Here is a 22,368-nt window from a genome sequence, read left to right as displayed (position 1 = left end):
TTCACAATAGCAAAGACATGGAATCAATTGAGATCCCCATCAATGGTGGATTGAATAAAGAAAATGTGGTACATGTACACCTTGGAATATTATACAGTCATAAAAAACAATAGAATTATGTTCTTTGCCACAACATGGATTCAACTGGAGGTCATTATCCTAAGTGAATTAATGCAGGAACAGAAAACCAAATACTGCATGTTCTCACTTATAAGTGGAAGCTGAACACTGAGCACACATGGACGTAAAGATGGGAACAATAGATACTGGGGACTGCTAGAGAGAGGAGACCAGGAGGGGAGCAAGGTCTGAAGGATAGCCTATTGGGTACTATGCTTACTAACTGAGTGATGGGGTCATTTGTATCCCAAACCTCAGCATCATGCAATCTACCCATGTAATAAGTTTGCACACATACCCCCGAATCTAAAATAAAAATTGAAATTATAAAAAAGAAATGTTAAAAATAAAATAAAATATCAATAATATTGAAATTTATCAAACACTTCTTTTCCATCTATATTTACTTATTTTTTCTAGCCATTTTTATATTCCTAGGGCCAAAAACTTGTTATCATATATTTATAAATTATTGGACTTTGTTCACTAATTAAAAATATTTTTGTTTATGAAAGAAATGGCAAGTAATTATAATATCTTTGTCAAGTCTTCATATCAAAGTTATGTTGGCCTCATAAAATAAGTTGTGAAGTCTTCGCTCCTTTTTTCTATGTGATTTTATGTAACAGTGGTGCTATTTGTTACTGAATTGTTTTTAAAAAGTCACCAGTGATACCTACTGGGCCAGGATATATCTTTGCAAAATGGTTTTAAAAATCAAATTATTAAATATAGAGGCATTCAGGTTTTCCATTTCTTCTGAATTATTCTTTCATTACAAGGCTATAGTAGTGAAGGTTATGTTATATAAGTGGCAGGAGAGACACAGATTAAAGAAACATAATTGAAAATCTGTGGCAGACTACCATGGTTACTACTTCAGACCCTCACTACGATAGTTGTAACTGTTACTACTTGAGACCACCATTATGAGACTGAACAAACAGGCATGAGCACAGAAATGAAAACTTAAAACAAAAGAAACTATTTTAAAGAAAGGGGCCAGGGGAAAAAGAGGGCTGTGTGCTTTTAGTGAGTAAAAGTAGCTGCCCTGAGCTTCTACAGCCCTTTGTATTTATTGGGTAGAAAGAGCAGGGAGGAGGAGCCAACGACGTCAGCTGCTTGATTGATCACAGGTTCATATTATTACTAACGGGCTTCAGATTTGCCTGATCACAAGAAACACTTGTGCCTGGGTCGTGACTGCCCTCAGCATTCCTTCTGGACAGGAAAACATCCTGCTTTCATCAGAACAGTTTGCTGTTTACTCATATAGCCTCCAGTGGTATACTGAGTTTGCCCTATGCTCATTCTTTTGGCCTTCAACAAAAATCCAGAAATAGACCCATACACCTATTAAGCTGGATATTTTTTCTTTAAAAATATTAACTATTTAAAGTAAATGTTCAAATTTATTGGAAAAAAGTTTTTTTTACTAGTTTCTCTTACCTGTTTATTATATGTCAGTGCTTTTCATAATATTATCTTTTTCATTCCAAATATTGGAATTTGTAGATTTTCTCTTTCTCTCTTGATGGATAGACTTGCTAGAAGTCTATCCATTATATTAATCAGTACAAATAACTAACCTTTGGCTTTATTGATTTTTTTTGTTCATTAATTTCTGCTTTTTTCTTCATTTTCTTTCTGCTGCTTTCTTTGCTTTTCATTAGGTATTCTTTTCCTAATGTCTTGAGATGAATAATTAAAACTTGATTTTCAACATTCTCCATTTAATATAAGAACTGAAAGCTATAAATTTTCCTTTAAGCCTATGAAACTCTTTAGTTTCATAAGTTTTGTTATGTTTTATTATCATTTTTATTCAGAATACGTTCTGATTATTTTTTAATATCTTCTTTATGTTTAAATGTATATTACTTTTTTTCAACAGTTGAGGATTTTAGTCATATATATATAAATTGGGTTTTTTTAAAGCATAATTTTGTTATGGTCAGAAGACATACTCTGAAAGATTTCAATTCTTTTCATTCGTTGAATGAAAAGCTTATCTTGTTGTTAGTCTGGGGAAATATCCCATGTGTATTGGAAAAAATGCATAGTCTGTCATGTTGTGGTTTCTTATATTTGTTAATTAGATTAATTATAAATTCCTTATATTCTAATATTTTGTCAATTATTTTGTTTGCTTGTTTTATCAGTTGCTGATAAAGCCTCCAATTCTGGTTATAGATTTTTCTATTCCTCCTTTTTAGTTTTATCAATTTTTGCTTTACATATTTTGGAAGTATATTATTGGCTGTATGTTGCTTAGGAGCATTTTATCTTCTTGCTAAACTTATGTAGGTACTGACATATTTTGGGTTTATTCATTTTCTTGCTATTATTGTTTTCATTCAATTTGCTTTACATTTCGGTTTCACTGTCTTTGCCTTATTTTGAATTAATACAATATTTTAAATATAATAGACTCTATTGTTATTTATATATTCATATTAAATCTTTTAATGATTAACCTCAAGATTGCAATATAAAGTTTCACTTTACCATGTCCTTGACAATACTATGATATTATAATAGTTTAATTCCATTTACCCTTTTTGGTAGAATACCCTTTTGGTAAATGGAATTAAATAAGGGGCTAAATGGAATTACATAGAGAATAATAAGACATTATTATTGTGATACTCTTTCCTTTGCTCTTTTTTTTCTGCTTTTCTGTCCTTTTATCTGGAATCCTTTTCTTTTTGCCTGTGGAATTTCACTTGATATTGCTGTTAGTTTAGATTTGCTGACAACAGAGTTTATTTTTGTTTTTCGAAAACATTTTTATTTCACCTCCATGTTTTGAAGGATTTTATTTGCTGGGTATAGAAACCCAGGTTGTTGGATATTTTTTATCAGCACTTTTAAGATGTAATTACATTGTTTTCTGGCTTCTGATGATAAGTCAAAAGGTAATAGGGTAATATGTCTATTTGTCCACGTTGTTTTTGAGATTTTGATCTTTCCTTTGGTTTTCAGTAGTTTTGTTATGATGTACACAAAGATATTTTTGTTTATATTCATTCTGCTTGGCATTTGCAGAATGCCAAGCAGAATGAAGTGGTTTTTTTTTTTTTTGAGACAAGGTCTCACTCTGTTGCCCAGGCTGGAGTGCAGTGGCACTATCACAGCTTACTGCAACCTCTGCCTCCTAGGGTCAAGCAATCCCCCTACTTCAGCCTCCCAGGTAGCTAGGAATACAGGCGTACACTACCACATCCAGCTAATTTTTTGTATTTTTTTGTAGAGACGAGATTTCTCCGTGTTGCCCAGGCTGGTCGCAAACTCCTGGGCTCATGTGATCCTCTCACCTTGGCGTCCCAAAGTACTGGGATTGCAGGTGTGAGCTACTGCCTCTGGCCTTAATGCTTTTTCTGTATTTGCCTTGTTTCACTTTGTACTTCAGTCTATATATTTTCAATTGATCTACCATTGACTTCCACTTTCTGGATTGCTGTGTATAAGAGACAGTTTTGGCAATATCCTCAGTGGCATTTTCACCTGAAGTAGTTCCCATGATGGGCTAGTTTTGTGTCATTCTGTAAGTCTCCTTCTGATTATGATGGAGTAACTTGTGGTACATCAACCCCCCACTGAGAAACATTAGAAGAGTTTTTTTTACTCTCAGTTGATTCAGTAGCTTTCCAATGTCTTCAAAAGTTGTTGTTGTTTTTTTATTTTTTATTTTTTTTTTGGTGTTTTATCTGATCCTGAAACATTGCTGAAGAATATCTTCATGTTGCCAGGAACTTGCTGATCAGGAGAAACAGCCTCATCATCACCTTCCTAAACTCATGGGAATATATCTAACTCGTGGCATGAAATTTACATGCAAACTCCATGCTATACGATAGCCTGGAATATGTAGCTTTTATCTTACCAGCTTTGTCAATGATAAATAGAATGAATGGAGCTTCAGTGAGCCATTTCATCATATGTAGTGTCATATCCTTTGGCAGGATAACCTTTCTATCTTTTCTCTGAAAAATGGGGAAAATAATACCTTGTTTGTTACTACCTGGTTTATAAGAAATGGAGAAGTTTATGAATGATGATTTAAAAATACTTATTTCATTTTCAGAGGAGCACAGTAAGTAATTTCTCTATCTAACTTAGTCTGATCATTAAATGATGGAAAAAGCCACATGGCTGGGAACCAGAGATGGCTTCAAAACTGCTTCAAAGGAGATTTTATTTCATTGAATGGAATAGCGTGAAGTCAGAGTGGCTTGCTTGGGTTAATCGGGGGAAATTTTAGAGATCTTGAAATATCAAGGAAAGCCAATGAAAGCAATTCAGAGTAGAGCTGATAGAAAAGAGAACCATATGGGAAGAATAGAAATAGCTAATATGGATTTTTATGAAATGATTATTGTGCACAACAATGAAATGTACACCATCTTACTTATCTTTCAGCCAAACCTTTAATGAAAGTCTTGTCAATCACTAATGCACTATGGCATTGAATCACTTATTCTTTCATTTTAGTTTATTTGTTTTAAGAGATGTGGCCAAATGCTGAATATGGCCTCAAAGTAGAACTTGGGTCAGGACAGAGATTTGCAAAGGACAAGTTTTTGTATTTGCTTCATATAAAGTATTTACTATAGTAAAAGAACTCTTAAAACTGTGACATAGTTACATTTATTTCAAATTTATTCCTTTCTTCCTGTTTAAAAATCTTTTTAATTTGGGGATTTGACTACAGTCTTTACAGTAAATTACTGTTAACCTTAATGATACATGACTTTAGCAATGCCATATACATAACCCAGTCCCCATATATAGCTAATATATTTGCAAATGTGAGAAAACAATAAAAAACTATAAAGTTGTCTTCCTGAGTATTGAAATCTGGTTAGAGTTTAACTCATCTTAATGTTTAAGAAAGAACAAATTATTATTCACAAAAGGTTATGATGATAAACCATTGATTTTTATGATAAATAATACAATGTTACAACTGTAGAGTAAAATAAAACCAGCAAAGATTCAGAATCACTATCTGTTTATTATTTTATTTTCAGACACACATAAACATTAAACTTTTTTATTTTTATTTAAAATACTTTTACTGGCTGGGTATGGTGACTCATGCCTATAATCCCAGCACTTTGGGAGGCCAAGGTAGGCCTGACCTGATGTCAGGGGTTTGAGACCAGCTTGGCCAACATGGCAAAACCTCAACTCTACTAAAAAATACCAAAAAAAAAAAAAAAAAAAATTACCTGGCATGGTGGTGTGCACCTATTGTCCCAGCTACTCCAGAGGCTGAGGCAGGAGAATCGCTTCACCCAGGAGGTAGAGGTTGCAGTGAGCCGAGATCCTGCCACTGCACTCCAGCTTGAGTGACAGAGCAAGACTCCATCTCATAAATAAATGAATAAATAAATAATAAATACTTTTACTTCCTTGATGTAAAGACATTAGGCTCTGCTATAGTCTGATTGTTGGTATCTCCTTAAATTCAAATGTTGAATGAAGTCTGAACCCCCATGGTGAAGATATTAAGAGAAGGGGTTAGGGGGAGATGACTAGGTCCTAAGAACAAAGCCTGAAAGAATAAGATTAGTGCCCTCATAAAAGAGCTCCTAGAGAACTAGTTAGTCCCTTCTGCCATGTGAGGTTACAGAGGCAAAGCTGCTGTCCGTGAAGGAAGGAGGCCCTCACTGACTCTGTCGTTGCCTTGATCTTGGACTTCCCAGTACAGAACGGTGAGAATTAAATTTCTGTCATTTCTAACCCACCAGTCTATGGTATTTCGTTATAGTAACCTAAACAGACTAAGGCAGGCTCATTTGATGGAAAGAAGAATAAAATAAAAGGGCAGGATCCAGGGTTTCTGAACATTAAAAATAAATGTAATTTCAGGGTTTAGCTTCAAGACAGTCTTTTTAGGTCATTTGCTACTTCCATATAATTGATCTTACTGGATACATACAGGTGATAAGGTATAGAAATTTGAAGAAATAATCTAGGAAATTTAGTCCCAGAATGTTTTGTCAAGTGGAACTAAACTTATTAAAATTGAGTTTCATAATATTTTACTGGATTCGTTCTATACTGTTTCTTTTTCAGAAGAAATAAAATGTTCTACAGGAATCCAAGCTTGTCACTCACTCAGGCCCTCACTTGGTGGCAGTATGTTAGAGAAGACGGCTTATTCCAGAGCCTGGTTCTCAGCTTCGCAATCTACAGATGGTTCATTCTAGCCACATGTGCAAGGATGTGATATTAACTAGAGTACACATTGATTACTTGAACTTCCTTGAAATATCATTTTCAAGACGAGACTACTAAGGACTGTGAGTACATTCTCTCAATACTATAATAAGACTAATAATGATATCTTACATTTTTGAGGTTTGAGGAGACACTAGACCCTGTTGTGAGTACTTTACATGTATTGACCCATTCGTTTCTCACTTTGACATTGTGGACCAGGGCTTTCATGACAGCTATCTTACCAGATGATTAGACTAGGACAGGCAGAGGTAAAGTAACTTGGCAAAGGTTACAATAAATGACAGAGCTGAGATACAGTCCCTGGCAGTCTGATCCCAAAGCCTATGCTCTCACTACCATTTGAATTGTCTATAGCAGTTTCTACGGCACATGAACTCAAAGTATTGGTGGCCAAAATACCAGACATAGATGTTAGTGATTGTGGAGCTCTTCTAGGCAGTTATCCTTCAAGGGATGACTTCTGGGGTATGGCCTTCTACTGTGTAGTCAGTCCATCATTTATAAATTATTGCCTTCTGTTAATGATGGCTAGGGCTCTATGATAAATTCATATCTAACAATGCTTTCGCAGAACATATACATGATCTGATAAGATTGTGTGCCATTGATAAGTCTGTGCCTTATGGCTGTATGGAGGCTGAGGTAAGCAATGCAAGGTCATCATGCAAGCCCCCTGGATGTGCCATCAGTGAGGCATGAACACCTGGAGGCCCTGAAAAGACTGTGAGGCACTGTGAGGAACTGGCTTTTACCCTGAGTTCATACAGCATCACAGGTTTTGGATCCCAGGTCCAGGTCACTCTTGTTGTAAGAATAGACCATGGAGACTCAAGGGCAGAAGCTGGGAGACCAGTGAAAAGCTGTCACTATAATCTAGGTGAGGTTCAATGGTGCCTGGACCAGGGAGGCAGTGGAGAAGGTGAGATGTATTTTGAATTTGAATGGGAATCAGGTGGAAGAAAAAGAGAAGGAGCAAAGCATTTGGGCCTGCCCATCTGGAATGCAGCTTCCAGTTAGAAAGGGAGCCATGCGTATTAGCATGATGAGCCTGGAGCCAGACTGCTCCGGCTTAATTCCTGATTCTGTTATTTACTTCCTGCAGCCTCGGGCAAGTTACTTTTCTGTGCATCAGTTTCCTCATCTATAAAGTGGAATTACTGATAGTATTTCTTTACAGTGTGGTTGTAATGGTTTCATCAGCTACCATACATCAAACAGGTAGAAAATATTGTAAACATTGCAATAACATTTACATTTATTGTTTACTGAGATGGGGAAGACTGCATGGGGGTCTTTTCGAGAGAAAAATTATCGATGCAATACTGCTTCCATCGTAGCTCATCATTGATGTGTCTGCCAGCCTTATATGTCTGTGAGCCCCTGGGGAAGGTTAGTACGGGTCTCATTCTAGGAAAGCACTTTGTGCAGCCCCTGGAATGGGGGAAAGCCTCCAGCATGCCTGCTAAGAATGTACAGTGTTGGAGAAGCCCTGGTGGTCCAGGGGATAGCTTGAGGGGGAGGCTTAACTTCTTTCTTGTCTTACCAGTCGCTAAGATATCATGAACAGGAAAGGGAGGAAAAAAAAGTCTTTTTCCTTTACCAGTCTTAGGTTATTTGCTGGGGCCCTGCACATCAGACTGACAAAAGACAGCGTAACAGGAGAAAAATAGATTATTCAGATTATTATCCTGTGCAGGGTACGAGGAGGAATCTTAGTGAAGAGTAGCACAAAGGGATAGTTAGAACTTGGGTTTACAAAGCATCTCAGCAAAGAGCAATGCCTTTGTAGTGGTGACAAGACCTTTAGCCTTCCGAGGCGGAAGATTAACACAGGGGGGCACTCATGGAGTAAGCTTTGCTTGTACAGGTCCATCTCAGTGTGGATGTTTTGTTCTTTTCATAGCCAGAAAACTTCCTTGTGAAAGGAATTGATGGAAGTTCTCATTTCTCAGGAGTTTCTGCTTTTACTCAGATAAGGGTTGTGCCGGGAAGGCACATGCGTCTGTTGGGTCTCATTGGCCTCCAGTTCAAAATAACGCTTATGCCAAAGTGGTTTATGTTGGGGTGGCATATTTTGATCCTAAACAAAAGTAACATTAAAAAATTGAAACATTGTGCTTGCCACAGACATTCATTTCAACACACCCCAATGCAATAGCATTTAAACTCTCACCGTGATCAGGGGCCCTAGATCTGAAATCGGACTAGGTTGATTTTGCATCTCAGTTTTGCTTCTTGATCCATGTGTGACTTTGAGTGGATTGAAAGGCTATTCTAAGTACATTTTGCTGCCTGAATTGAATATAATAATATTGAATGCCCTACGGGGTTACAATAAGGACTAAATGACAATGTATATAAAGACCTTATAGTGTTTGGCATATAGTAAGTGTTTGATAAATATAAATTTTAAGTTTTGTTATTATTATGTCAATTCTCCTACTAAGACAGACACTATGAAGGATGTTCATTTGAAGCCAAATTCGATGGTATATTCTCTCTACTATGCATGGGAGGAAGAGCTATCAAATTGTAAACATTTTACTTTTTAGAAATAGGATGCCATCTACTTATCTTCCCTTGCTGCTTTTGACAACCTTTGCAAACCATTGATGGAGACCAAATCAAAGACAGAATCCCTGTTCATGATGGAGGAGCAGCACCTGAATCAATCTGGTACCTTTCAGAGGCTACAAGGCACAGAGAAAGCTTAGCCTTCTTGGCTCATTGGTGTTGAAAAAAAATCTTGAAGCTCATCTTATGCAAACTCCTCATTTCACCTTTGAGAAACTAATCTGCAGAGATTAAATGTTGTGCTTTGGGTCACACAGAAGTGTTAAGAGCAGAACACTTGTTCTGTGATACCAAGTAAGGTTGGGGACCATTCTTCTCCATCACTGATTCTCAAATGGTGGTCCCTGATCTAGCAGCATCAGCTTCACCTGGATGGGAACTGATTAGAAATACAAGGTCTCAGTTTTGTCTTAGGGCTGTTGAATGAGAAACTGTTGGGGTCAGGCACAGGAATCTGTGTGAAAACAAGCTCCAGGTAATTTTGATGCATAAGCATATTTGAAAAGTACTACTACTCTTTGTTGTGTTTACACTGACCATTTTTCCAACCTATTAATATATATTTCTGCATATCAAGATAGAAATGTAAGGAAGCCTGAATATATACACAAAAAGAAGAAAAAGTAGAGATCTTTTGGTAGTATCCAAGACACACACATACACACACTTTTTGTTTTCCCACAGAAGACAAGTTACCAATTTATTTTACCATCTTTAAGTCTCACTACTAAGAGAGCAGCTCTCTTCTGTGATTTATTGCAAAGATACAAGTACATTCCCAGTTTCAATATTATTGGCTGGATGTAGTAATGACTATTGGCTCTTCCAAGCATGTAAACATAAATACACCAGAGAAGGCAGAAGGTGTATTTGTTTGAGAAATATTATTGTTTGGTCCAACTATTTTGTTATTTTTCTCCAAAAATATAACAACATGAAAAAGTAATGTGAGAGTGCCAAGAAATTGATGTTTCATGGCAAAGCCAACAGTCTCTGGAATGCTTAAATCATGTTACATAGAGCTGTTACTTCCTTCTCCCTGAGCATCTGTAGGTGGTGCATGAAAGCTGTTGAGTGTAATATAATAATGATTTTTCATAGGTCTTTCTGGACAGATCTTTCTCACTCATCATCAAACTCTATAAAAGTGCCTGGTGATATCGTAGCTCCTGGAGCGTTTTGATTATTTTGTATGAAACTTTATAGCCAAAGCATTGGGTTTCTAACACTCTCACAACAAAAGAATAAAATAGTTTGATTATTTTATAAAAAGTTTGAGATGAGCTGGTTTAGGGCATTGATAGTCCTTGGAAAACATTGCTAGGCTTCTACAGGATTATCTTCACAATTTGGGGTAATCGGGCCAAATTAAAATTGGTAATTTTAAGGCTTAAATTGGAGTTTCAATCTTAAGTAGGGATTTTGGATGTGGATCATTGATTATGGGAAGAATTACATATATTGTCAGCCTTCTAACCACTTCACACATGATAATCATTATTCTTGCTCTTTCTCAGAAACTTCATCATCATCATCATTAATGTCATCACAGCTGACATTTACTGAACGTTAGCAATGTGGCAGGCACTGCAGTAAGAGTTTTCATGTTTCTACTCATGTAATCCTCAATGGAACCTTAATGGTGAGTAATGTCATTGCCCATTTTATAGATTAAGGAACTTAAACAGAAGGATAAGATTAAGTAACCCAGGATCACAGGGGTAGGGAGCAATGCTCAGGATAGAAGTCCAAGATGTTTGTCTCCAGAGCACTCTTCTTAACCTCTATATGCTGCTGTTTTTTCATTTCTTTAAACCTGACGTCACTGCTAAATTATGTGTGATTACTTCCTCTATATGAGAAAACAAGGCTGAGAAAGAGGAGAAGCCTTGTTAAGGTCATAGGGCCAGCAAGTGGAAGGCTGGTCTGTGTGGGCCATTTGCAGCCCCTGCACTGTCTTTCACAGTGCTTCGCACACGATTTTGGTGTCTTGTGTTTTTCTGTGTCTTGCCTTTGGCTCCAATGTGTGGTGATTTTCACAACATTTGTCCAAGAACCATCTAGTCTTGGCCTTTTCTTTTTTTTTTTTTTGAGATGGAGTCTCGCTCTGTCACCCAGGCTGGAGTGCAGTGGCGCGATCTTGGCTCACTGCAAGCTCTGCTTCCTAGGTTCATGCCATTCTCCTGCCTCAGCCTCCTGAGTAGCTGGGACTACAGGCGCCCACCACCACGCCTGGCTGATTTTTTGTATTTTTAGTAGAGACGGGGTTTCACCATGTTAGCCAGGATGGTCTCCATCTCCTGACCTTGTGATCCGCCCTCCTCGGCCTCCCAAAGTGCTGGGATTACAGGCGTGAGCCACCGCGCCCGGCCGTTCTGGCCTTTTCAAGTGAAGAAATAGAGAATGTGGCTGAATACTGAGACTGTGCTAAGAAAGATATACAAAACTTCTGATTCCATCAATAATTATGTTGTAGAATGTGCGACTGATGGTCCAGAGGGAATAGAAAGCTCAGTTCCAGTTTGGCTCCCTGCTGTTTATTCCTGTGTGCTGGCAGGTTGCTCATTAAATGAATCTCTGCTTGGATTTATAATGGTTGCTAACAGATACACTTGATATTACTTTTTAAAATAATGAATAAGTAAGTACTGTCAACTAGTAGACATTAACAAATATGTTTTGGACAAAATAATGACCTTATACCATTTCGCTTCAACCCTCTTTCTGCAGAAAGTGAGATGAATGTGACTTACAGAGGTGTAGTGAGAATTAGTCTGTACACCTAAAGTGTAGAGTCCACGATTTGTTACCGAAGAGGCACTCAAAAATGGCCACAACTGTTTGCTATCAGAAACTGATTGCCTCAGAGTGTAGGTTATCTAGTGTCTCTCTTTGAATACAAAAACTGAGTGTGGGAGAATGTTTATTCACTTAAATTTAGCTTTCTAGTGTTTTACTTTGCAACTTCTCAAGCCCAGCTAGTAATCCACCTTCGCATTAGCTGGATAACTCTAAGAAGTAGGACTGTGTCCCTTTCTCCGTCAGATGCTGCTGTGAGGCCCAAATAATTGTGAGCTGAGCATCTTACTACGTGTTTTGCTTTAGATGGATTTATGTTGCCACCTGGTATAAAAAAAAGATGGAAAGTAGGCTCTTGATTTTATCCCCTAAACTTTGAGGAATTGGGGAAGATTTAGGATAATTGATGGAGTTTATTACTTAGTTTATCCAGTGCTCCTGGGTTTTTCCCAGGAGGTCTGGAAATGGAACCCATCTCTGCCCAATATTCTAAACTCTCTTTAACTTCCTACCACTGAATATCCCTCTGGTTTAAGTCAGTCTTCTCAAAAGCAGGATGTGCGCACTTCAGGGAATGGAAGATTCCTAGAGTTGGAGGAAGAATATACTGAAATTTTCATTTCCGTTTCTTTTGGTTTAAGCAAAAGTAACTTAGCCATTATTATCTTTAATGCTGGCATTCTTCCTCATGGCCTATATGTTGGTAGGGCTGTCATAGCTGTCATGCCATTTGCTTTTGGTGAATAGTGACTTATGGAAGATTTTTTGGAACCAGTCAAATGGATTTGCGAGTTATAGTAACCACCTTTACCTAAACTAACCTAAAAAAGTAGATGACAACTTAAAACATCCTGCAAAAACAAACAAGCAAAACATAGTTGAATAGTGGTAATTCAAGCACAAGCAAAAGATAAGAAAGTGGTCAAATTGACCCTTACACTCTTGGTATGAGTTCCGTGTCAGCCATCTCATGGTAAAATTAATGACAGTTGGTTAGTTCTGACAAGATGCCATTCTAATAAATTAGAAATGCAAGGTTAGTTACATCCATTATTGCTGACACTTCCTACTCTAAGTATATCTTATCTTGAGACTTTAGCTAATGATAGCAGCACACCTATACAATTTACCAATAAATAAGGCAACACACCAAGTCTACTATTATGTCCTTTGTTTCCTCTGTCATATTAGTGCCTCTAATCTTCCTAATCTTTTCTTTCCATCCTTCTCTTTGTAGCTAGACTCACTGTTTACAAACACAAATCAAATTGCATCAGACCCACTCACTCCCACTCCCAGCTTAGAACTCTGCAGTTGCACTTAGAATCAAATTAAAAGTCTTTACTGCAGCCTGTGAGGCCTGGGATCCAGGTTTATCCTAACCCTTCAACTTTGTCACATACTCACCTTCCTTTCTGCTACCTACTCTATGGTCACCCTGTTTTATTTCCTCCATTCCTAGTACAAGTCAAGTTCTTTTCTGTCTCAGGATAGTTGCACAAGCTATACTCCTGATAATAGCTGCCATCTCTATTCCTGTGGAGTTCAACTGTAAATCTATCCAAATATGTACATTGCTCATAGTCAGTGCTAAGTGCAGCAACTCTTTCACTTTAGAAGTTATAATCTGCTTAACCAAGACTGCTGATCTCTAGAAACTTCGCTAATGAGTATGTCTTTGAATTATCATGTGTTATTTTTTCTCACTCTTAGAATAAGATAACTGGGCTATTTGGTATTTCCTGTTGCTGTCTGTATAATTTACTCACCATACTGGATCAGACGATCAAGGTCTGCCAACTATAGAAGGTAAAGGAGGACAGTTGTCATAGCCAATGACTAGTTAGCCAAAAAGGATGTACTACCATCTCTGCCAGAGGAAGGCAAACCGCTTCAACCTGTACTGACTAATTGAGTCGGGGGAAAAGTGTATTCCTAGTAAATATTAGCATATCAAGTGCTAGGGGTTGTGTCGGTCTCTTCAATAAATACATGACATTTAAATCACAGCTGGATTAAATTTATAACAACTCACAGCTATTTTGTTGTTGTTGTTGTTTCTTTTTTGAGATGGAGTCTCGCTCTGTCACCCAGGCTGGAGTACAGTGGCACAGTCTCAGCTCACTGCAACCCCTGCCTCCCGGGTTCAAGTGATTCTTCTGTCTCAGCCTCCCAAGTAGCTGGGATTACAGGCATGTGCCGTGATGTCTGGCTAATTTTGTATTTTTAGTAGAAATGGGGTTTTTCCATGTTAGTCGGGCTGGTCTCAAACTCCCGATCTCAGGTGATCCGCCCACTTCAGCCTCCCAAAGTGTAGGGACTACAGGCGTAAGCCACTGCACCCGGCCATCACAGCTATTCTTAAAGTGTCATTCGGATTCACCATTCTTGCATTTTAAGAGTCCTTTATGATATCACTAAGCTACGCTATTTCTCCCAGAAGTGGAGTATTGCTTTTGATTTACCAGTCTGTCGAGGTGGAGCAGGCAGGTCCAACGGCTCCACTTGGCCCTTTCTACCATGGTAGTCTTTACTCCAGAGTGCAGGGGATCCACATGGGAGTAATGCCAGTTCTAAATGCATTTATGCATATTTTGTGGACATACCATAAAATAGATCTGGCAGTCTACAGGGCCGCTGTGAGACAAATTTAGATAGATTCTTTATTGAGTTTCTTTCCATAAATCCCCACTGTAACCATTCAACCATTGTATTCTCAGGATTGGTGTCAATTCAGAGCTAACACCTAAGAACCCCCTGAAGGTCTGGGCATCTCTCATTCACATAGTCCGTCTTTAAATAGCTGCAGGTTACTCTGGGAAAGAACTGGGGAGATTTACAACATATACTTGAGGCCAAGTTTCAGGATACTCTCCCAATAGTTCCCCGACTCTCTCCTCACTCCAGGGGCTCAGGATCTGTAAACTGGCTTAGGTGTGGTATCTGGCTATGGATTTATACCAGCACCTCCATGAAGTTAATATTTTTTTTCCATCAGAGATAGTGATTTCTGGATTATATTAATCAAGTCATATCATTTTTAGCCACCAATCTATATTATTCATAGGAAGCCAGTAATAAGCCTCCACAGATTTCTAAGTGTCAATACCTTCCGATTGCTACTGCATCTCTGTGGTCTATCACAGAAATTGGGCCAACTTTGTCTCTGATAATTAAGCCTCACCACTGGATCCCTGCCACCCTGAAATAGCATCGTTTCTATTGAAATCAGAACAGCCAGATCAATGGCAAAATCTCTCATCATTTCAAGGCTACATAGAATAGTCACCGAGAGCTCTTCAGAGACGCTGGAAAATTCTCGCCAATCTGTTTCTCTTTGCTTTGCTATGGGGTCAGGTTAGGGGGTAGCTAAGTGTATTGCACATGAGAGGTCCACTCTCCCATGTCCATCTACTTAAGCCTCCAGTTTCCTTTATTTACAATATGCTAAGGAAGCTTCCCTCTCAACTCTGCTTACAGGCCACCATAGATGCAGGCTTCAACTAATCAAACAACCAAACCCTTAGAGCTACTCCCAGCTATGTGAGCTAAACAACAAATCCCAATTTTTGAGGTACTACATCCATGTTTCTTGTTCTTTCTCTCTATGCATACACACACACACACATATATATGTACAGTGTCTTCCTTGAGAATATGTTCCATAATTCTTTTCCCATTTATATAAGAATATACATTACATGATTTATATATTAATATCATATATAAGTAATATATATACTATGTTAAAATATGTATACATATATGTATATAATAATAAATAATATTTAGGAGTATTAATTAACAAGATCTTCCATTCCTTGGAGCGGTGATTAGACACCTAGAGACTCATAGGCAAATAAGCGATTGACAACCCTAAAGCAGAGGGGCGTGAGGAACTGCTGTGGGATCTGAAGTCATGGAAGAAGGGCCACCTGAAGGCAGCTGCAGTTGTGAAAGGTCATGGCTGCTACCAGAGGCACGGTACAGGAGGAAGCAGGAAATAATGCCCTACTCTCTGTCTTCTGTCTTCTGGTCTTTTGGTGATTGCTTGCTGGCTGAAACCAATTGGAAATCAACCAGCAAGGGAGCCCTGGTGATGTCCTTTGTGTAGATCAGCCTCCCAGGAAATAGAGAAAGATAGAAAAGATTGGCAAATGATCTAGAACAGAACTATGCAAATGGACAATAACCAGCAATCCATTAAAAAATCAGAGACAATGTACAATGTCCCGAGTTTACATTTCAGAGGCTCATACATTATAATTCTCATCAGTGAAACAAGAAATGAAACTTTATTTGGAATTTGTCTAAGACTTGTAAAGTTACTTTTTGACCAAGGAAAATCTTATTGCTTCCTGGTCATAACTGAAGGTAGGCATTGCTCCCACAGCCGCAAACTTTCCAATTCCCCCCATCCCCACTGTATCGAGAAAACATTAATCTAGGCATTTTTATGCATTTCTGTTTCTGCCATGCCCACTGGGATAAAGGGGTAAAGACATATGTGTTGAGGGAATTTCCAACTCCATGCTTAAATTACTTCTTTTTTCTATCTCTTTAAATTCATGCCTTTTGGAAATCATATTCCCGGAAGTATCCAATTTTCATCTTTAATAAAATTGTGGTTAAGAGATATTTGCTTGTTTATAGTAACTGATAGTATAAATCTATTTGAGCATTGTAATGTTCATAAACTCTTTTCTTTGATACTGTTCAAGTATTACAGATGTCCTTCCTTACCGGCTTTGTAACCCCAAGTAGAGCTCTGTTAATATTTTATTTATACAAGGGCATGAGTCCACAACTCTTTGGTGGTCAGACCACCCTTGGTATGGAAAGTATTGTTATAATAAGAGATATGTTTACATATGGTATTTCTTAGACCTTAGTAGGGATACTGATCTTCAATAAATAGAAGTATATACTGAAACAGAAATTAACAGACTATAATTACAAACGTTTTTACACATATAAACATTATGTGTTAACTTGGTAATTTGGGGTAATCTAGATATATAGGAAAACTAAAACCTCATCTGTAATTCCACTATTGGGATGTTCACTATTAACATTTTTGTATGTATTATGTCAGTGCTTTTTTTTCTTGATGTACATATAGTTTATATATATATATTTCTATGTCTATATGTTATAAAATCTATATATCTTACATATATCGATACATATATGTGATATGACATTGATATCAATTTGGATTTTTTTCTAATTAATATACTATTTGTATATATTTTAAATAATCTACAATGTAATCTTTAGTGATTTCATGTTGTTACATTATTTTAACTAGTCATAATTTATAACCAATTTCCTATTTAAGAAATTATAAACAGTAGTCTATCAAGCCCCTTAATTTTAGAAAAAAATTATATGCATTTATAATAAATACTTCAAAGTATAATTACCTGCAAGTGTACTTACTGAGTTAAAACATTTCATGGATTATTTATTTTTTAAAGTTTTATGTACTAATGTAAAAGAAATACAATGAGTTGTTTTGTCTGCATTCATCATAGATATTTTTGTATGCACTGGATATGAAAAGTGTCAGAAGGTTTGAAACCCTGACGGATTATTCTGGGCAGAACATTTTCTTTTTTGACAGAATGGTTGGCTCCTTGGTCCTGTCTCTCTGCTTCATTGAACAGGAGTGCCTGTTCTGTTTGACTTCATCCATTTTGAAGTTTCAAATGGTCACAGCCTCTAAGACAGAGTGACAAAAGGCCATCAATCAGCATAAATTGGTGCTCTTTCCACAGGTCTGATCCTGGGTTTGGAGAGACTGTCACTGGCCATTCCTTGGGGTGTCAATTTGTCCTTCATATTGATGTAGCTAGTCCAGAGGCAGCAGGTCGTGGTGCATGGTAAGGATTCTAACATTAAGTGCATTTTTAAAAACCTGAAACACACACATGCAGCTTGAATTTTGAGATCACCCTGCTTTCTCCTAGAAATGCTGTTCACTTGTTAGCAGGTCAATATTGTTCTTGAAAGTATTGATTTTCACTGACCATACAACCATCCCTGTATGCCTCCTTCTAGGAAGAAACCATGCAGAGCTCGGATATTAATTTTGTGGTTGTCTTTTAAAAAAATTATTACCTTTGAGCGTCCAAAGGCCGAGCTGGAGAAGCAACATTAAAATCAATGCCCAAAAAAGAGCTCCTGGGTAGACCTTATATTTGGCAATAGTAGAAGCTACTAAACAGCCTTTGTTTTGAATGAGTATAAAGAAAAATAATAATCTTTTCTGCATACACTACTACCCATTCCTTCTGGGGAGAATGTCTTCAGTGGTGATGTAAGAGAGCAGATGCATGGCATGTAAGTGCATTACAGAATTTTCCTAAATGCTTCCTCTAAGCTCTCTGAGAGAAGGGCTTTCAGGATGACTGACTTCCCATTCTGACTAGTGTAGGCTTGAGCTAGCAGTTCGCTGAGTGTGCTCTCTCTCTTTTCCTCCTTCCCTCTTTCTATCTGCTCCCCTCTCTGTCTCTGCTCCACCTCTCTCTCATTCTTCTCTCCCTACTTCTTCCTTCTGTTTTTTCTTTCTTCTACTTTATTTTTTGATTTTTTAAAATTGCAAACGTAATACACGTTAATCACGTTAATTGTGGAAAATTTAGAAATGCAGAAAATTGCAAAGACGGGAATTAGCAAAATCATCTGTAATCCCATTTCACAGAATGAAATGCTTCATGTTGATGGGACTGGAAAGGAGCGTGTGTGTATGTGTGTATGCACAGCCATGTTTGCACACATACATACACACACACACACAGGTATCCATATATAATTAACCAAGATGGCTAGCATTAATTTTTTATTAATAAGACCAATCTGGTTATTTTAAACTAGTAATTCTCTTTTAAGAGATGGAATGTTGTCAATGGAAAGTGTTTTTGCCACTGAAAAATTAAAAGCGGATGCAATTTCTGAAAATATATTTCCAAAGAGTGATGTAGAGTCTCTTCTGTTCTGAGTATTGTTTTGAAAGTGCTCGAGGAGGAAGGTGGGTAGTCTCAAAATATCTCTATCAAAAGACCGCCTTCTCCCTATTCCTCTGTCCCCCTGCCCTCCAGGGCAGATGCTGCTACAGATGTGCTATAGGAAAATGCTCCAAAGGGGTCATTAAGAAATTGCAGTTAAGGTTAAAGATGTTTAGAATGTGTTCAAGAGTAAAAATTGATTTGGAGACTTCACTTGGAAGCGTTAAAAATTATCTCAAGCCAGAGAGGCAGGCTCCAAGCACTATAATGCCCCAAAGGAGGATCTGCTCAGGACAGAGAATGCACAACTAAGAAATAGCGCCTCTTACAGAAAATGCCTGGGACCGCCATCTCTCTCTTCATCGTCAACCAGTCATGCAGCCTGCCCAGGTGGTCTGAGCTGGGGACTGGCCATGCCTTTTGCTGTCCTGTGCTATTTAAAATAAAGAGACAGGCCGGGCGCGGTGGCTCAAGCCTGTAATCCCAGCACTTTGGGAGGCCGAGGCGGGTGGATCACGAGGTCAGGAGATCGAGACTATCCTGGCTAACATGGTGAAACCCCGTCTCTACTAAAAATACAAAAAACTAGGGGCGTGGTGGCGGGCGCCTGTAGTCTCAGCTACTTGGGAGGCTGAGGCGGGAGAATGGCGGGAACCCGGGAGGCGGAGCTTGCAGTGAGCCGAGATCACGCCACTGCACTCCAGCCTGGGAGACACAGCGAGACTCCGTCTCAAAAAATAAATAAATAAATAAATAAAATAAAATAAAATAAAATAAAGAGACATAAAAAGAAGGCAGATGCATGTATGCAACCATCAGAGGTTGAAATGTGGCAACTGATACAGTGATCTTACTCTGGGATTGTTGTATTTTTGTTTAATTGTAAATATGAGCAGGAGAGAAATTCCCATGCCCAGACTCAAATAGCGGTTTTTTTCAAAGCTGTTACTGTTTTCTCTCAGTAGATGGCACTGTTTTGAATGAGTACAGTTTGGTTGAGTTCAATTGGAAAAGTGCACAGAATAAGGCTTCTTTGAATGAAGAGGAATGCATTGTCATAAACTCCAAAGCTTTGCTACCGAAGATAGAAATAGCATAGTAGCAAAAGTATGTTTTCTAGCTCTTAAATCAGCACTATTCCACAGAAATATATTGGGAGCTACATATGTATTTTTAAAGTTTTATAAAGCAACATTGAAATAAGTAAAATAAAAGGTGAAATTACTTTTAACAAAGTATTTCCTTTAACCCAATATATCAAAAATATGAAAAATTCAACATGTAATCAGTAATACAATTATTAATGAAATATTTTGCATTCAGATGGCTAGCATTTCAAGTCCTCAATAGCCAGTAACTAATATGGTATTATAGTACTCAATCTGGCTGGTTACTCCTCTTTTTCTCCCTTCTTTCCTGAAAAGAGGTGTGATTTTCCAGAAAACTGGCCTGAACAGACTCCATGTTTGCACTTTTTAAGAGGAAATTGTTGTGTTGAATTTCATCCTGGCTAAAGTAGGGTCTTTGACCATGCAGGAAGATGTATGTACTAATGCCACTTTTGGTCCTATAGCAGACTACAATGCTAGCTTCTGGGATAACTACTAGAATGTTCTCTGCCATCCACTTAGCATTGAATCCCTCCAGACACTGTTACAACAGGTAAGAGTCATCCTTGTATTTATAAAAAAGCTGAATTAAGCAAAAAGTTTGAAGAGACACCGTGTGGCTTGCGTCTTTCTCCATCCGTTTCTTTCCATTTAGTCTATTCAATTGACATTTGTAAAGTTCCAAACTGCCTCCCAAAATTTGTCAGGTGCTGAAGACGCACAAAAGAAAAAGGCCGCTTCCCAGAAGATCCCAGTGCTATGGGGGAGTGGACAGGTAAGCAGACAATTACACAGAATGGCGTAAATGCTATTAAAACATGTTCAATAAATAATAAGGGTTAAGAAAATGCACATACTTGCAGATAGAGGGTGCTTGTGTTAGGAGATGGGGAAGTGAGGTAAGCTTTCTGAAGGGTTTGGTGTCTGAGCTGAGTCACTGAAAGATGAGTAGGGCCACAGGACTTGGCAAATGGCATGTTCAGTTCCGGGAGGGTGAGGATGCACCAGGCAAGGCCAGCATAAGCACTGCCTGGAGGCGTGAGATGGCATGGTATGTTTATAGAACTACAAGGAATTGAGGTTTTCTGGTGTGTCTAGAGCGGCAAGAGATGGACGATGCCTGGATCATCAAAGGCCTTGTATTTTATGCCAAGGCATTAAATTCAATATTGAAGACCAAAAGGATTAAATAATTTTTATTAGAGGAATGATATGGGCAGATTTCAATTTCAGAAAACTCACGGTACCTTTGGTGTGGAGAACGGAATTGAAGGGGACAGGATGAGGTATGGAGACTCAGGTTTTGGGCTTTTAGCAGCAACTCTAGGAGGAATTACGAGAGCCTGACATATAGCAGTAGCCACAGGGATCAATTCCTCTTGCATTTGAGAGAGATTTGGGGAACAAGATTAATAGGAAGGGGTGATTTGCTGCATAGGAGGGAGACCAGCACTAAGGACAGAAAGAATTGATTCAGATATTGTAGGCTCAGAGGTTTCTATAACTTTGGGGATGTATCCTCCAGAAAAAAGTAATACAAAATTAAGACTTTACATGGTGATGCTGGACACATGGGTCTGGAGAACTATGGATCATAGATGCCTCTGGATGTCATTGGCACGTGGGTGAAGCCACAGGAATAGATGATACCACCCAGGCTGGAGTAGGAAGAGAAAGCTATGGCAAGCAGTTAGAGGGGGAACAAGCATGATTACTTGCAGGTGGCTAAAAGCAAAACAAACTGGGCAAACAGGTTAGCACAAGGACCTGCCCTCTAGTAGAAAGGAACTGTTAAAACAGGTTGTAACAATGTAGAGAAATTGCTATCTCCTGCTTTAGGCACAAGAAAGATTGTAGTGCAGATGCAACTGACCACAACTGATTAAATTCAAAATGGCCAAAATCTTGATCTACTGCTGACCCTTTTATCAGAAAATGTATGACACTATTACCATAAAACTTCCATGGGGAAGCCTCTCACTTTTATCATGCACCTGATGCCATGACCAGATTGACCACATTTAGTCAAGAAAAGGGTGGCACCCCCGATTCTGGGAATTGCCTACCCATTTCCCAGAAAATTCTTCCCCTTATTATAGAATACTCTGTGACTTAATTATTCTTATGCATATAGTGTCTGAGCCTGACCACGTTGTGCATAGCTCATTCGTTTGAGCGCGCACACACACTCCTCTCCTGAATGTATGCTTGCTTCTGCTCCACAATAAAGCTTCTATACTTTCAACGTAGTCTCACTTTCAAATTCTTTTGCACTGCAAAGACAAAAACCTGTACTGGGCTACTGACAACAAAGCTTTGGCAAATCTCTGGAAAAGCCCAACATTTGACTGTGGGAAAATGAAGAGAATTATCCAAAGTAGAGTGAGCAGGAAAGGCTCCAAGGATGTGAAGAAAACGAGGCCAGAGTGCTCTGGAGGCCAACAGGAAGGGAGTCTCCAGAATCGTGCAAGTGATGCATTTTCAGGTTTGCTGCCATTCACAAC

The 22,368-nt window shown here is 38.2% G+C and overlaps 1 long non-coding RNA gene across 1 annotated transcript; it reads left to right on the top strand.

Annotated features, from left to right (window-relative positions):
* The first annotated feature begins 6,202 nt into the window (after positions 1-6,202).
* Positions 6,203-22,167, top strand: LOC107127067 (uncharacterized). Its single transcript, XR_001484372.3, has 4 exons — positions 6,203-6,431; positions 10,464-10,588; positions 20,329-20,417; positions 22,146-22,167. It is a non-coding gene; the product is annotated as an uncharacterized lncRNA (long non-coding RNA).
* The last annotated feature ends 201 nt before the right edge of the window (positions 22,168-22,368 follow it).

This window comes from Macaca fascicularis, chromosome 13 (genome assembly GCF_037993035.2).
Source record: "Macaca fascicularis isolate 582-1 chromosome 13, T2T-MFA8v1.1".
NCBI lineage: Eukaryota > Metazoa > Chordata > Mammalia > Primates > Cercopithecidae > Macaca > Macaca fascicularis.
Note: the sequence above shows the minus strand (reverse complement) of the source record. Positions and strands in the feature narration are given on the sequence as shown.